General features: G+C 48.5%; 1 pseudogene; it reads right to left on the reverse strand.

Annotated features, from left to right (window-relative positions):
* Positions 1 to 800: 800 nt before the first annotated feature.
* Positions 801 to 1,244, reverse strand: LOC121828295 (large ribosomal subunit protein eL32 pseudogene; annotated as a pseudogene).
* Between the last annotated feature and the right edge of the window lie 16,542 nt (positions 1,245 to 17,786).

Below are 17,786 nucleotides of genomic sequence, written 5' to 3' on the forward strand. Positions count from 1 at the left end.
CCCCAGAACCCACACAAAGCCAGACACAGTAGCATGTGTTGCTGTGGTGATGAGAAGCAGAGAAAGGAGAATTCCTAGAAGCTCAGACGCTGCAAACCTGAAGTACGTAGCAGTGAACACAATCACTATACCTGCTGTGTACTGACCCAACTCTGACATTTTGGTTGTTGGTTTTTGAGAAAGGATCTCACTGTGCAACCCTGTCTGGTCTGGAACTTGCTATGTAGACCAGGCTGGCCTTGAACTCACAGATATCCGACTGCCTCTGCCCTCTGAGGGCTAGGATTAAAGGTGTGTGCTACCTACCACACTTAGCTCTAACTTGGAGAAACTGCAAGCATGTTTTTTTTTGTTTTGTTTTGTTTTGTTTTGTTTTTCGAGACAGAGTTTCTCTGTGTAGCTTTGCGCCTTTCCTGGAACTCATTTAGTAGCCCAGGCTGGCCTCGAACTCATAGAGATCCGCCTGCCTCTGCCTCCCGAGTGCTGGGATTAAAGGCGTGCGCCACCACTGCCCAGCTGCAAACATGTTTTGAAGTCACTCACCACATCCATGCAACACTCATCATGTGTCTTCAGGGAGACAAGCAACCGAGTGGGTGCGATGCGGTACCTTGGTGTGGTCTTAGAGCAATGTAACTGCTGATGTCCTGCATTTTTACAGCTGTTAGGCCAACCGAGTGTCTTCTTTGAAGATAAGCCCATTCATATCCTTTGCCCAATGTTAACTTGCTATATATTTCTCCTTTTTTTTGTTTTTGTTTTTGTTTTTTTGTTTTTACCAAGGCGGCAGTTTTTGTGGTTTTATTTAAACACAAATAAAACACAGAGGCAAGCCATCTACTCATTTTCTTCGCTGCGTAGCCTGGCGTTGGGATTGGTGACCCTGATGGCCAGCTGTGCTGCTCTTTCCACAATGGCTTTCGGTTCTTGGAGGAAACGTTGTGAGCAATCTCAGCACAGTAAGATTGGTTGCACATCAGCAGCACTTCCAGCTCCTTGACATTGTGGACCAGAAACTTCCGGAAGCCGCTAGGCAGCATGTGCTTGGTTTTCTTGTTGCTCCCGTAACCAATGTTAGGCATGAGGATCTGGCCCTTGAATCTTCTCCGCACCCTGTTGTCGATACCTCTGGGTTTCCGCTAGTTTCGCTTAATTTTGACATATCGGTCTGACTGGTGCAGGATGAACTTTTTGGTCCTCTTTTTGATGATCTTGGGCATCACCAGAGGCCAGAGGGCAGCCATGATGCCGCTAAACAGATGGCAGCCACCTCATAGGCAGCACCGAGGAAGAAGGCTATGTAGCTCTTCTTTAAAGACTTTTTTATTATGTGTGTATGAGTGTTTCGCCTGAATGCATTTCTGTGTACATATGCATACCTGGTGCCTATGAAGGCCAGAAGGCGGCACTGGATCCCCTGAAAATGGAGTCACAGATGATTGTAAGCTGCCATGTAGATTCTGGGAATGAAGTGTGGGTCCTCGGGAATGAAGTGTGGGTCCTCGGGAATGAAGTGTGGGTCCTCTTCAAGAACAGCAAATGCTCTTAAGCTCCGAACCATTACTCTTGCCTGCATTTAAAAAAAAAAAAAACAACAAAAAACAAAACAACAACAAAAAGAAAACCACACACACAGAGACACACCCACAAGAAAGAGGCTGGCTTTCTTTTTCCCATGGCTATCCAGTCGTTCTTGCTCTGTTTGGAGCAGACCATCCCTTTGGTGTTGGACGTCTCCTTCACGCTGCTGAAACACACTGACTGCACAAGCAAGGCTCGTCCCATTGGTGGATGTCTGCCCCGTGCCAGCCTCACTCTGTCTTGAACTCTGTAGCTCCGGAGTGTATTTTGGAATTCAGAAGCTAAATTTTCCCTCTTGGTTCCTCTCTGGCCACTGGCAATCTTCCATAGTCTGTGGACCCATTCCATTCAGCCCTGGCCTTCCATGACCCTGGAATTCCTCTCCCTGTGCTCAGAGACTCTGGTGTTGCCAACAGCCAATTAATTCTTAGTTTGCATCTAGCAACGGATGCTGTGGGTTACTTAGGTCTTGGATTCCAGATTTTATCAGGTTTTCTCTGATTCCCCTTGCTGCTCCTTCTCAGGCTTCTTTGCCAACCTATGTCCTGTCTCTGAGACTGGATATCTCCATCCTCAAATCTCTTCCCCGTGCCAAGGGACTTTCATCAGGCCTCAAGTGTCTAAATGTTACCCACATACAAATAAGTCCAGCATTTGCGTCTCTCCCAGGGTTTTAGACTCCGATGTCTCCTTGCAACACCTGCTCGACAGATCCAGGCCCAGGGGCACCTCCACTTCCTCCAAACACGCTTCTCTTCTGCCTTGGGAAATTATGATCCCATCCTTCCAGCACTCCCGCCGAAACCTCAGACTCACTTTGGCACCTCTTTGTTTTCCTGTCTGTCAGATGATTCTCTCAACTCTGTGAGAGCTCCCTCTGCAGTTATTTGCCCTGCCCAGGCTACCATCCTCTCTGGGGAGCAGAGGCCCCTGGCCATGTGCATACTCTGGAAGGGACATGGGTTGAGGAAAGGAGTCAGTGTTTTCATTGGAATGGGTGAATGTGGTAGACAGAATAAAGCCCTAAAGCCCCAAAGATGTTCAGACCCCAATCGCCAGTCATTTGGTGGAGGGGGAGTAAGATAGACTAGAAAACAAAGAAAGCTGCTGCACTGAGCACCAGGGCAGACGGTCCCACAGAGGGGCCTAGAAAATACAGGGACCCTCTCTGTTTCCATCCCCCCTTCCCTTTCCCTCTCCCCTCCAGTCCCTTCTCTCTCTCCTTCCTTCTTTTCTTGCTTTATTTGTACTGGGCTTGGAACCCCAGGCCTTGTACATGCCCATCAAGTGCTCTGCCTCTGACCCACAGCTTCATTCCCAAACATGCATTCCTCCTCCTCCTCCTCCTCCTCCTCCTCCTCCTCCTCCTCCTCCTCCTCCTCCTCTCCTTCTCCCCTGGGACAGATCTCTCTGTGCAGTCCAGGTTGTGTGTGACCTCATGGTCACTAACTGCATGTGCAGCCATCCTAGTTCCAAATGAGGTCACAAACGCTGAGGTGCCGCGGTAAAGACGTCCGCATTTGGTTTTGGAGGCTCTGATTCCACCCATAACACCACCTCTGAGGGGTTTCACTGCGGTGGCGAAGTGAACCTAATGTGAATTAGGTAGAGAGGGTGGGACAAGGTTCAACTGAGGCTCTTTTTTTTTAAAAATATATTTTATTTTATTTTTATGTGCATTTGTGTTTTTGCCATGGGTGTCAGGTCCCCTGAAACTGGAGTTTCAGACAGGTGTGAGCTGCCATGTGGGTGCTGGGAATTGAACTCAGGTCCTCTGGAAGAAGAGTCAGCACTCTTAACCCGAGCCATCTCTCCAGCCCTCAACTGAGGCTCTTATCTGAGAAGGCCTCAGAGACACGAGGATCTGTGTGGCAAAGTGAAGAGGAAGGACAGGAGACTGGGGGAGGAATAGGAACTGAGGGAAAATGTCCAGGGGAGTGGAAGAGGGGACAGGCAGGGAGGGGAAGGGATGACGGAAATGGAGCAGGAGCGTGTTTAGGCATCTGTGAAGGACTGGAAAATCATCAAGCAGAGAGCACAGGAAAGTGAGAGTAGGTCATGGGTCAGGAGGGAACCCAGGGTCAGGAGGGAACCCAGGTCCTGGGCCTACCCTACAATTGGGAGGGGCGGCTAGTAGAAACCCCAAAGCAGGAGGCCAAATGTCTGTCCATTCCATCAGAGCAGGATGCCTTCTGAAGAGCTGTCCCAGGGTTCATGGCAAAGCCAACCTCTGGCGGACCCTTCCTGCTGGACCCGACACCCTCTGGTGCAGGGACTTTGCTCCAGGGCACTTCCTTGAAAACCTGTACTTTTTGGGTGTCACAAACTTTGAGTCTAAGTCCTCCTTCAGTGGGGACTGTCTGCCTCCTCTTGCTGGCAGAAGACAGAGACATCAAATACATGTTATTTGCTCTTCTGTGGAATGGCCATTGCCAGGGCTGTAGGATGTCAGTCTTGGCATTCACATATCCAACTGACTAGAACCACAGGACAGAGACACGGGGTGAGTAGACCAAGCATGGGACAACAGCGGTGCTCAGTTCCGAGACCGGATCCTGTCCCTCTTTTGGCTTTGCTCACTTCTGCATCAGCTGGCAGCAGGGTGGGACAGCAGCTGACAGATGCACAGATAAGGAGGAGCGGCGTGGCTTCTCGATATTCAGACGCCCGCTGATGAGGAGGTCACTTAGGCAGACACATTCTTTACTTCAGCCCCATTAGCCTCGCTTGTCTGTGGATGTGGGAAGCGCCTGCCCGGGAAAACGAGCTGCTTGTAAATGGTGCATCTGAGTCGAAGGGACAGCTCTGACTCCAGCAAGAACCTAGCAAACACCCCACCACGGGCTCCTCCTGTGATTAGCATAATAAAACGAGAGAAAAATATTGACATTCGGTATGTGTGCAGCCTGCTAGTGGTAGGGAAAGGGAGATCTGCAATGCTAATTGAAATGTAATGGATGTAAAACTGCAATTCCTACACAGAAATGGGAAGACAGGCTCACTTGTAAAATAGATAAGATTAGAGGGAATCCCAGGCATCAATCCCAGCCCTATTCCGGGTGCCAAGAGCTAATAAGCCAGTGATTGTTTAAGTTCATGCAGGCACCACCCATATTTACTGTATCTTCTAGACCAGCTTGGCTGCTGCTGAATGAATCGATATGAGGGCTCCATTATTTCATTTTGTGTCTCTTGCTGTTGTCTGTAGCCCAACATGACCTGCTATTATGGATGTGATAAGCAGGAAGGATGCAGCCAGCTAGCCATTCCAGATGTGGAATGCTGAGGTTCCGGCTCTCCTCTTGTGGCACCATTCCGGCTGCTCTAACAGCCCCTGCCAGGCCTGGCCACTGGAGCTGCAAAGGACTCCCCTGGGCATTGTGACACTTGCTCCCTAGAGTACTTTGCAGCCCCGAGTCAGGTGGGCATTGTGCTGATGTGCTGTTGGCACACTGAATTTAGTTTCTGAACCATTGCAATGGCTGAGCTGGGAGTGTGTGGATCAGGAGAACACCGGTGGAGGACAAGGCCATAGAGGAAGCACTGGGGCTCCCCGGTGGGCTGGCAGCCCTTGGTCCAGCCACACCCTTTCCTTTCCTCTCCGGTCCCTAGCCAGCCGAGTCCTACAGGCTCCTTAGGAGCTGCTTTCTGATCTGGGAGCATGGAGAAGATCCCGGGATGAAAGAAAGGTTCTGGGAATCTCGGTGGCTCCAGCTACCTCTGACATCTGACAGACTCACCACCCCACAGTTCTGTCTGCTTTGAGAATAATGGTGAGGATTTGAGGCATGTCCATCACTTACCAGTTCCACTGACACCTGAGCAGCCACCACCCTGAATCTCCATTTTTGAAGAGGGGAAGAACTGGAGATCGAACCCAGGGCTTTGTGCATGAAGTCAGTGCTCTGCTGCCAAGTCCCCTAGGGTGGCTTGAATAAGAATGGCCCCCATGGGCTAATACATCAGAATGTTCGCTCATTAGGGAGAGGTGCTTCTTACGAGGGATTAGGAGGTGTAACCTCATGGGAGGAAGCGGTGTGTGTGTGTGTGTGTGTGTGTGTGTGTGTGTGTGTGTGTGTGTGTGTGGTTGGGGGGCGCGTTTGGGGCCTTCAAAAGCTCAAGCTAGTCCCGGTGTCTCTCTCTTCCTGCTGCCTGCAGATCCAGATGTAGAACTCTCAGTTTCTCCAGCACCACGTCTGCCTGTGTGCCACCATGCTCTGCACCGCCGCAACAGTGGACCAAACTTCTGAAACTGTAAGCCACCCAATTAAATACTTTCCTTGATAAGAGTTGCTGTGGCCATGGTGTCTCTTCACAGCAGTAGAACATTGACCAAGATAGCCTCCCTCCCCATTTTAATTCCTTCACCTGGGTCCTGCTGTCCTGTGTGGACACCCCGATGATGAGTCCCCACCCCAGATGAGAGACTGAGATTAGTGCCTCAGATAACTTTGACTTTTTTGTGGCATGAGAAACAAGACACTTCCTCTGTAATAACTAGTTATCAAGACTGCAAATAGTGAAAGTGAGATGGTTTGTTTTTCCTTCTTTTTCTTTCTTTTTTTTTTTTTTTTTTTTTTTTTTTTTTTTTTTTTTTTTGGTTTTTCGAGACAGGGTTTCTCTGTGTAGCTTTGCACCTTTCCTGTAACTCACTCTGTAGCCCAGGCTGGCCTCGAACTCACAGAGATCCACCTGTCTCTGGTTCCCAAGTGCTGGGATTAAAGGCATGTGCCTCCACCACCCAGCTTCTCTCATTTTAAACAGAAAGCAAAATGACCCATATGGTGATTTGATGGGGAACAGTAGCTTTTATGATCCTGATCACAATTCCCTGCCCTCTCTAGTCCCTCATTGACTGGGTGCTTCAAGGAAGTACAATATTCTTAATGTCTACTAGGGTTCTCACCCCAATTTCTTCACCTTCCTGGGGCTTGAGAGATTCCCTTTCTCTTCCTGATACATGGGGTCAGTCCCATAGCCAACTGTCTGTAATACTTCTATCCAGATCTAGAATAGAATTGCAGATGGTTATGAACTGTTGTGTGGGTACTGGACATTGAACCTGGGTCCTCTGGAGAGCAGCCAGTGCTGAGCCACCTCCCTAGAGAAAACCCAGGTGCCCTGTGCACTGTCCGGCTGAGGTCTTCAGCAAGCTTTCCCAACACACCACCACTCTGTGGGACCAGGCTTTTAAGTGACTTGTTTTTCTCCATCCTCATATGTCTGCACACTGGAGCGTAATTCTTTCAAGGTCTTTGGGTAGTGGAGGCTGAGTATGTTCAGGGTCCTGCTGGGTGGAGGAATAGAAAATCTGCTCTCCCCAGACAGCCTTCTGAAGTCAAAAGGCGGACTAGAGCCCCCAAACCAGGCTCTACCTCCCCGAGGCCGCTTCTAGCTCCCAAAGCCAGGCTCTAGCTCCAAAGCCCTTCAGTCATGTCCTCCCTCCTGCAGACGGTGCCAATACATGCAGGTTGGGCTTCTCGCAGCGGAGCTCCACTTTTAATATTTTAAGGAAATTATAGAATAATATATTTTCTCACGGGAGACAGTTTCCTGGCCCCAAACAAACCATTAGTCAGTAGTGGCGTGGGCCGCCCCCTTCACTAATGCAGTCGCGGGCCTGCGTCTTTGGCTTTGCCGTAGTCCTTAACTGGGTCACAGAGTCGCTATCCCTGGGCAGCTGAAGCACAGAGCAGCCAGCCAGCCAGCCTGTGCCTTTCTGGAAGGACCCCTTCACCCTGACCCCAGGATCATGGAACAGAAATGTTCCTGAATGAGAACCCCAAGTAGGAGTACAAGGGAACGTGGCTCAGTTAATAGAGCACTTGCCTGACATGCACACGCCCCTGGTTCCATCCCCAGCACCATATAAACCAGCAGTAGTGGTACACACCTGTCATCCCAGTACTGGGGAGGTGAAGGCTGGAGGATCAGAAGTTCAAGGCCACTCTCGGATGCAGCGTGAGTTTGGGGCCAGCATGGACTACATAAGACCTCGATTCAAAAGAGAGAAGCCTGTTGGCAAACTGCTAAGGGAAAAGTAAAAAGACTCAGTTACAGCAATTGTTCAATAAACTTCTCTTATTTTACCTTGTAATTAAATTAATTGGTAAGGGGCACATTTATTCCTGTGACTTGTGTCTATGGATCTGGGGTTGGCTATTTTACTCACGGGGTCAAGGAGCCAGCCTTCCATAGTGACTTATGTAGGTTGTATTATTAGCTTCCTAGGCATCCTGTAACCAAGCATGGCATTGGTCAGCTTAAACAGCTGTGATATATGGTCTTGGTTCTAGAGGCTGGAAATCAAGGTTAGGGTGTCCTCAGGACTGGTTCCCTGTGAGGGCTGTGACAAGGTTCTGTCTCAGCCCTTCTTGGCTTCTCCTGGTTGCTGGTGATTCTTAGTGGTCCTTATTTTGTAGACATGACACCCAGTTTCTACTTAACCTGTTCCCATGGCATTCCAGTGCTTGTGCGTCTGTCTGTGTGTCCAATTTCTTTCTGTTATGTCACCTTCACACTGGATTAGGGCCCATCCTAATTACTTCATCTTAATTTGATTACATCTTCAAAAACCTTATTTTTAAATTCATAGGCCCGGGGGTGTCTTTAGGACTCCAGCCTGTGGTTTTTGCGGGACATAACCCCAATGCACATCATCTCTTCTAAAATGGGAAGCTTCTCTGAATAGAAGCAATGATTCCAGTTCTCTTGTCTCAGAGGCGTCATAGAATTTAGTAAATTAGTAGTGAGTCTAATTTACCCAGACCCCTGGTCTTACCTCTGAGTCCATGTCTGGGTGGACTGACTGGCTGTGGTGTGGTAGAGGCCGATGGAACCTTCTTGGGCATATATTGGTGCTGGCTTGCTTTTCTCCTGGTATTTCACATTCCCTCCACCAAGGCAGTGAGCTATAAACCAGCAGAGCTTGCCCTGACAATGTGTCAGGCAGAGCTGTTTATCACGGTGTCCAGTTGATTAATACCTGTCAGCTGGGCTTCAGATGTATCGCAGTGTTGCCCTGTGATAATAGAGGTGGCTATCTGCACATGGAAAGTGGCAACAAAGGACTTAGGATCTCCGTGTTAGTCAGGCTGACCTAGGCTGGGCCTCATGTCAAGGGTGCAGGAGCAGCTGAATGCGGGGGGCAAAGCCTGAACTCAGTGGGTTCAATACACCATCCTCTGTCAGGCATGGTAGAGAGTGCTCAGTTGGAGAACTGCACACAGGGCCCAGGCTTGCCCTTGGCTGCGACAAGCATCTTCATCCCGCCTGGCCTCTCTACTCATCTGCTCAGTGAGGAGCTGAGCTGGAGGAATTCTCTGAGGCCATGGAGCCTTCTGTGGTCTTACATCCTACATGCACAGGAGGATGAGAGGCGTCAGGTCCACCCACAGCCCCCTTATCCTGGAGTTGTGTCTGCATGCAGAAGGTGTCTATCTTAATAAGGGCTTCCTAGATACAAAGAGCACAGACCCCTCTCAGCCCTGCTTGGGTTACACAGCCTTGCTGAAGGGAGACCTGGCCACCTTGTCGACATCGCAGACAGGAGCCAAATAAAGGTGGGCTCTGTGTGTCCCAGACACACTGAGCTATGGAAGACAAGGCTTCTCCCAACTTTGTGGAGACAGATGGCCAGTGCTCACATAGTTTGCATGTGCATGCACACACGTACATACACATAAATGTGCATGCGTGCCTTTGACTAGACCCTGCTTAGACTCTGTCTCAGCACCTTGACCTTGCATTCAAGGATCCCTGTTAGCTGGTAATTCTTGATCTCAGATTCATAGTGGAAGAGCAAGAATTGCCTGGCTGAGGCTTCTCCTCCGGGTATGAGTTCGTTCTTGCTGTAGTTAGCTATAGGAAGAATACCAAGGCATAGCTCCAAAGACAAAGGGCCAGAGTTGGGGCCAGGGTCACTTCTCTCTGGAGGGCTGGGGAGGACTGTCCTGGTGCTTGTTGCCTGATCATGACTGATGGAACTAATGAGTCCCAGTGCTTCGGTAGGTGCTTGGTGCTGCCTAGGAAGCCCCTGTTACAAACCTGAGCATGACAAGGAGAGACCTGCATCTCCCATAAAGGCCAAAGGGATCGTGCCACATCATCGCAGCTTGTCCAAAGGCTGCTTCCACGTGTGTGCTATCTGGAGAAGACAACACAGTGAAAATGGACAGTCCAGGATCCATCCCAGAATGGATGGTATTGGGCAGCTTCAGCCAGCCTGTCCCCGGTGAGGGACCATGCCTATATTTCTACCACCTAGCCCTTCCACTTCCTGCCAACTTCTGACTCCATCTTAAGTCTCCCTACTCAATTCATGAGGTATCTGTATTCTTTTATATATTTCCCCTTTTTTGAGACAGGGTCTCAGGTAATTTGGGTCAGCCTCAAACTCACTGTGTAGTGAGTGCATGGTGGTGCATGGCTTTAATACCCCACTCAAAAAGCAAAGGCAAATGGATCTCTGTAGGTTTGAGGTCGGCCTGGTCTACATAGTGAGTTCCAGGGATATGTAAAGAGACCCTGTCTCAACAAAACAAACAAAAGCAAAGAAACAAAAAGCTAAGACAAAAAATACCCCCAAACAACAAACATTTCACTGTGTAGCTGAGGCTGGCCCCAAACTACTGATCCTCCTGCCTCTAGCACACTCCACTCCAAGAGGCAGATTCAGGTGCACGGCACCAGGCCTGGTACAGTGGTTTGAAAGAGAACTAGACCCCTCATGCTTGGAAACTTGAACAGTTGGCGGCACCGTTTCGGGAGGTTTAGGTGGTGCAGCCCTGTTGGGGGACGGACATCACTGGGGACAGCCTTTGAAACCCACCTCGCTCTGCTTCATGCCAGTGGTTGAGGTGTGACTTCTCACTTCCTGTTCCGGCCACCATGATGGACTCTTATACCCCTGGAACTGTTGAGCCCAAATAAGTTCTTCCGTCCATAAGCTGTGCTGATCAGGATATAAGTGACTAATATACTCATGATTATATTTCCAGTGAATTCATTTATTCGCTGAAGGGAACAAAAATTCCTCTTTCTTGTACCAGAGAACTTTGACAAAGTTTTTGGCATTTAGTGGGTTTTTGGTTTTGGTTTTGTGGATGAACTAACAATGGCCTTGGATAACAGAAGAAAATTTGAGATGGGTCTTAAGGCAGATGTGCCTGGCTGACATTTCTGTGACTAACTAGTCAGAGGCCAGTGATGGGGCACAGGGACCCCGCTATGCTGTCCCATCATGGCCATGGCCTCCTGAGGGAGGTGGACACTCAGCACCCCCACATGTCCTGTTATTATCATTTTCCTACCTGTCTGTCACAGCAGTGATCACACAGCAGAACCTGAATGTAAAGTGTGTAACTTATGCCACACCAAGAGGAGGAGCCAGTTCCTAAAGCCACCCTGATGCTATGCCCTGTGACAAAATCTAGGTGCACATTTACAGGGCCGTTGGCAGCAAGTCTTGGGCCATGTTCATTTGAAAAGCTGACGGCCACTAAATTGTCTTTCATATCTACTTCCCATTCCTGTTCCTGTGAGGGGGCCTCGCTGCTCACTTACCTTGGCCTTGATGACCATTGCCCGTCTGGCCGATGAGAAATAGTATTTTAATTTGCTCTTAATTTGCATTTGTCTCTTGTGAAGATGGGGATCTTATGTATAAACCATTTGAAGCCAGGATTGGTGGCACAAACATGGAATCCTAATCACAGTACTTGGGTGGCAGAGGCAGAGGACTGTTCTAAGTTAGAGGCCAGTCTGTCCTACATGGCAAGTTCCAGGCTAGCCAGGGCTACATAGCAAGACTCTGCCTGAAAAGAAATCAAAACAAAAACAAAAGCTCATTGGTAATTCTTTTCCTCAGACTCATCTATTTATGTCATTGGCTCGATTTTTCTCTTGGATTATTGGGTATTTTCCTATTGATTTTTAGGAGCTCTTTGCAAATTGAGAAGATTAGCTTTCAGCATTCTGTATATGTTATGGATATCCATTTTCAATTTGTTTCTGGGCTGTTGGCTAGATTTGAGCATTTTCTTTACAAAATGTTATGCTTTTATTTAATGAAAATGTATCAATTTTTTTTCTTTTTGTTGCTCCTGGACTTCTGCTGTGATAAGAATGTCTTTGCCACTGTGAGACTGTTAAACACTTGCGCAGTTTGCTTGGCTCCCTCACCATAGCTGAGCAGTCAGGCCATGTCCCTGACTGGCAGCTGCATGCTCCGTACCCCCAGCCCAGGCCACTCATGCCGAGGGTCTTACAAAGGCCAGGGGACATGGGCAGAGTCCCACTGCTACACAGTAGGATAATACTTTAGAAGACATTGTAATCATGTGCTGAGAGGCAGTGGAGATAATATTCAGAAAAAAAGCCTTGGCAGCAAATAAAAAAAAAAAAACAAAACAGGAGAGCTGGGGGGTGGTAGCGCACGCCTTTAATCCCAGCACTTGGGAGGCCGAGGCAGGTGGATCTCTGTGAGTTCGAGGCCATCCTGGTCCACAGAGTGAGTTATAGAGCTATACAGAGAAACCTTGTCTGGAAAAACCAAGGGTGGGGGCAAACAAAAGAAATTTCCTCGCTTGGGGGTGGCACTTTTATGAACGTAGAACTGATTTCTCATTTAAAAATTAAGATGAGGAGATAGACCGGTTGGTAAAGTGCTTGCCACACAGTGGACAGACCTGAGTTTGGTCCCCAGCACCCATGTGAAAGGCCAGGTATGGGCGGCGTGCTTGTAATCTAAGAATGACAGGAAGATTCCTGGCTTGCTGGCCAGCTAGACTAGACTGTTGGCAAGTCCCAGGTTCAGTCAGAGGTCCTGTCTCACAATACAGAGTGGGGAGGACTGAGGAAGACACACAGTGTTGACCTCTGACCTCCACAAGCATGTGCACCCTCACCCATATGCACAAAGTGGACAAGCAGGGTGTTGGAGAGCATGTCTGATTACTACACTTGGGAGGCTGAGGCAGGAGGATCATGAGATTCAAATCAGCCTGGGCTATACAGCAAGGTTCTGTTCCAGTACAACAGAAACAAGCAAACAGAAGGGAAACCAAGACGATGAGCAAGTTACCTAAGTAGTGTTGTGATCGACAGTGAGCCAAGATCTTCCTTACACCCACCCTGCACTCTCCCCATCCAACTATTAGACCTTCTTCCAGGCTTCTTTAACAGAGAGAGAGAGAGAGAGAGAGAGAGAGAGAGAGAGAGAGAGAGAGAGAGAGAGAGAGAGAGAGAGAGAGAGCTCCATTCGTATCATACAAGTCAGCATGTGGATACAGTAGCTCAATACACAGTAGTGAATTGTGTACGTTTTTAGTGAAATGAAAATTCCACCCCCATCCACTCCACTCTTACCAGCCTATGGCTTTAGCTCCCCATGCGTAATAAAGCTGAGACAAGAGGACTACTGTGAGTTTGAGGTCAGCCTGATCTAGATAGCAAGTTTGAGACCAGCCAGGGTTTCCTAGTGAGATCCTTTCTCAAAATGTAAAATAAAGTATATAACATATTATATGTAACTTACACTGTAGTATACCTATATGATCAATGTGTACCGGAAGTATGCGTCCCCACACAAAATGCAGCATGAACTTCAGGCCTGCAGGTGCCTCCACCCACTTCTTTCTTTGGTTCCTGATATTGCTATCCATATGAACATCTTTCATGCTCCTCTTCCTGCCTCCTCAAGGAGAGAGGAGGATTTGGTTGTCTTTTTACATCCCTCTTCTTTTTTTTTTTTTTTTTTTTTTGGTTTTTCGAGACAGGGTTTCTCTGTGTAGCTTTGCGCCTTTCCTGGATCTCGCTCTGTAGACCAGGCAGGCCTTGAACTCACAAAGATCCGCCTGTCTCTGGTTCCCGAGGGCTGGGATTAATGGCGTGCACCACCACTGCCCAGCACATCCCTCTTCTTTATCTTCTAGTCTTCCTTAGCTGTCATTTTAACAGGCTCCAGTTTTATCTTTATATTGCTTTGTTAGCCTCCTTGATTTGCCTACAGGACAGTTCTAAACTGAAAATGCAGTCAGCAGCGCTTGGGTCCGTAGGGAAATGCAGGTCAGAACCACCACTCCGTACCTGCCAGGCTGTAGAAAGCTGCTCAGGGAGCTGGATTAGGCTCTGGACAAGGCTGCATGGGGATGTGAAATGTGCAGCCACGTTGAGGACTGGCTTGGCAACTTCTCAAAAAGGAAGCCCACTCCTGAGAGCAAGGAGAACACAAAACCACATGAAACTCAGACACACACATGCAGAAACACCTTGCAAGTGGAAGTAGCTCAGCTGTCCAGAGACTGGAATGCCTCCTTAAATAATGTCCAGAGCTGTGTGACACCCAGAACCAAGTGAAAGGACAATGCACCGCACACAGGGACCCTGATCGCAGCGTGCTAGTCAGAAGACCCTGGTCATAAAGGACATTGTAGTGTATGATTCCAGTCATGTGAAATGCTCCCAAAGCAAATGTTGAGCTAGAAAATAAACTCATGATCACATGGGTCTGGGGTAGGGGTGAATGTGTTGGCAGAAGGGGGAGGGTGAACTGCCAATAGGCTCTGAGGGTCTCAGGGTAAACATTCAAAGTTAGTTTCATAAGTGTGAATATACTAAAAGCCACTGAACAGGATGCCTATGACCATGAATAGTATGGTTTGTGAAGTACACGCTAAGGAAACTTTTTTACTTTTATTTATATTTATTTGTTTGTTTGTTTTGGTTTTTTGAGATAGGGTTTCTCTGTGTAGTTTTGGTGCCTGTCCTGGGTCTCGCTCTGTAGACCAGGCTGGCCTCGAACTCACAGAGATCTACCTGCTCTGCCTCCCAAGTGCTGGGATTAAAGGCATGCACCACCGCCACCCAGCAGGAAACTTTTTTAAAGATTTATTTTTATCTTTAATTGTGTGTGTATGTGTTATGGTATGTGTGTGCAGTGGTCGCAGAGGCCAGAAGAGAGTGTCAGATACCCTAGACCTGGAGTCACAGGAAGTTGGGTCCAACCTAAGTGCTGGGAACCCAGTTCATGTCCTCTGAAAGGGCAGGAAGCACTCTTAACTGTTTTGTGATTATTTGAATAGCGCTGTCGTTGGAGCCAAACAGTATGGCTGGACTTGGAAGCAGGGACCTTCTACTTCCATAATTCAATGTTCATGGTGCCTGTAACTCCAATTTCAGGGGATCCAATGCCCTTGTCTGGCTTCTGTGGGCTTTTGCACTCACGCGGTTCACAAACACATACACATAGTTTTAAAAAATCTTTAATTTGAGCCGGGTGGTGGTGGCGCACACCTTTAATCCCAGCACTCGGGAGGCAGAGCCAGGCAGATCTCTGTGAGTTCGAGGCCAGCCTGGTCTACAGAGTGAGTTCCAGGAAAGGTGCCAAAGCTACACAGAGAAACCCTTTCTTGAAAAACAAACAAACAAAACATCTTTAATTTGCAAAACAAAAATCTCATCGTGTTATTAATAACTTTACTACCTTACTTTAGAACACATTTCATAGCTGTCATTGGCTGAGTGAGGCTCACAGGCCATGGGTGGACATCCCTAGACTCATCCATCTATGGGAAGGACTGAAGGCCCAAATGCTTTTTCTGTTACATCTTTCTTATCCCGTTTTCCTTTTAAATTTGCTGAACTATCTTCATGAGTAATGTTTTCGGGCATTATATGGCACCGTACCCCACTTTGAGGTAGGATCTCACTAATATCCTAAGCTGGCCTCAAACATAACATATAATAATCCAGGCTGGCCTTGAACTCAAGAACCTCTTGTCTCAGCTGAGTGCAGGATTTTGACCATGTACCCCCATGCCTAACTTAACTAGCCATTGTTTTAACCCTCATCCGTGGCTAATTGTTCATATACTGGAGAATTCTAGAACTGAAAACAGCCTCTCACTCTTGAAAGCTTTGATTCATCTGCATTATTGTATGTTATTTCTAGTAAGAAGTTGGATGGGCCTGGAGAGGTGACTCAGTGGTTAAGGTACTTAACTGCTCTTGCAAAGGACCCAGGCTTGGTTCCCAGCACCCACGTGGTGGTTCATAATGTTCTGTAACTCCAGTTCCAGGGGATCTGACACCTTCTTCTGGACTCCGCAGATAACTGCATATATGTGTCACACACAAACTCACAGAGGCACATAATTTAAAAGTAAATAAGCATTTGAGAGAGAGAGAGAGAGAGGGGGGGGGGGGGAGGGAGGGAGGGAGGGAGGGAGGGAGGGAGGGAGAGGGAGAGGTGACAAGTCTCCTTACTCCTTAGGAAAATTTCTAAACAGACACTCTTGGTATTTTCACTATTGGGGGCATTCTGCAATTTCAGCAGAAAGCCTCGAGATGTGGGGTCATTTCTCACTAGTTGCAATGCTGCTTGAAGAACACCTTTCAGCACTCTGGGAGAGGGTCTTGTATGACTTCTCCGCCGTTTCCTCCCCTTCTGCAGAAATCCCGTTAGATGGAAGGCCCTCGTGGTTTTGAAGTCTTGCAGTTGGAGCCTTTGTTGTTCTGCCCGTCTGGGGAAGAGTTCAGCTGCGCCTCAGCTCCGCACCAGGTGTGTGGGGCTGAAGCCTTCATTCCTGCAGGCATGCTCCTCGTTTCTGCTTTTGTTTTCTCTTTTCTGGGAGTCTCTTTGTTTTGTTTTTTTGTTTGTTTGTTTTGTTTTGTTTTTTGAGTCCCCACGCCCTGTTGGAAGCATCTGGTTTTGCTCAGTCCTCTTTGGGGACAGTGTCTCCACTGTTTCCTCCTCCTCCATCACTTTTCCAGGGTCCAGAAATGCCTGAGGAGGGCTGATCTCCGGCTCGGTGTGTTCACGAGATGAGGAATGTGGGCATGCTAGGAACCAGGATTAGTACTGGGACTCGGGGTCAGTAGAGGGGAATCCTGAGCCAGGATCCACAGGCTCACTGTGACCTGGAAACCCAGCTCTTTCCATCTCTGTGGTATTCCTTCAGCCTCTTCCGCTCAGATCCATTTCTGCAGGTCCACAGACCAGCAGCCCTACATGACACCTGCACATCACAGAACTCCCTGCATGCGAGGACCTTAGAGAGGGACAAGCATGCATGTGAACATCTTCACATTAAACATGAAGAAGTGAGCTTGAAGTTGAATCCAGATGACCCGTTACTCTTGGGATTGTGCTCTCCATACCCAGGAATCCACAAGGGATTATTGGCACTGAACGGTGCTCCTAGTCCTGCACCGGGCTCTTCTTGAACACTGATTGCTCTTAGGGGTGGGTGCAGCACTAGGGAACCTCCATTTCCACAGGAGAGCCCTGCTCATGGAGAAGCAGAGATGAAACAGCCTGCGGCACAGACAATACTTAGACCCAGCTACCCAACAGGACACAGTGATTAGACCCAGCCATCCTGCCACAGGGCCTTTGTTCCAGCCCTCTGACAGGGGCAATCGGCAATATTTGCCCCTCATGTCTTCTGTGGAGGATGCTGTGTTTGTCCTAAACAGATGGGTGGTACTGAACATTCTGGACTGATATCTCACTAGCGGGGAACCTCAGGCAAGCTGCACCCGGGCAAGTGCTGAACAGGCCACACTTCATGACAAGAATGGCCATATTAGTAAGCATCTCCTGGCTTTTGCGAGGAACCAGAGTAGACAAAACAGTTGCCCAACCAAGATCAGCTCCATGGTCAACTAGCTGGAAGCACCAACTGAGGGGCACACAAAAGAACAAAGCAAGAGAGCCTGGAGATTTACTGAATGTACTTCATCCCACACTGCGCTGAAAATTGACATCTCTTAAAGAAATCCAGTCGCTGACATGAGAGCCTCCAGATACACCAAGTGCTCAGGCTGCTGGGGTTTGTTTATTAACTGATAGTTCTCTTGATATTTTTAAAGACAGGAGAGGAAGAGGGAGAGGGAGAGGGAAGGAGGGGGAGGGGGAGGGGGAAGGAGGGGGAGGGGGAGGGGGAAGGAGAGAGAAGGAGGGAGGGACGGGAGAGAGAGAGAGAGAGAGAGAGAGAGAGAGAGAGAGAGAGAGAGAGAGAGAGAGAGAGAGAGAGAGGTGAAGGTGTGCCAGGATGTGTGTGTATGTGCAGGTTAGAGAACAGTTTTGTGAAGTCAATTCTCTCCTTCCACCTTTATGTGAGTTTTAGGAATTGAACCCAGGTGCCAGGATGGCACAGTAAGTGCCTTTAACCACCGAGACGCCTCACCAGCCTCTTGTTTGC

This window comes from Peromyscus maniculatus, chromosome 3 (assembly GCF_049852395.1).
Source record: "Peromyscus maniculatus bairdii isolate BWxNUB_F1_BW_parent chromosome 3, HU_Pman_BW_mat_3.1, whole genome shotgun sequence".
Lineage (NCBI taxonomy): Eukaryota > Metazoa > Chordata > Mammalia > Rodentia > Cricetidae > Peromyscus > Peromyscus maniculatus.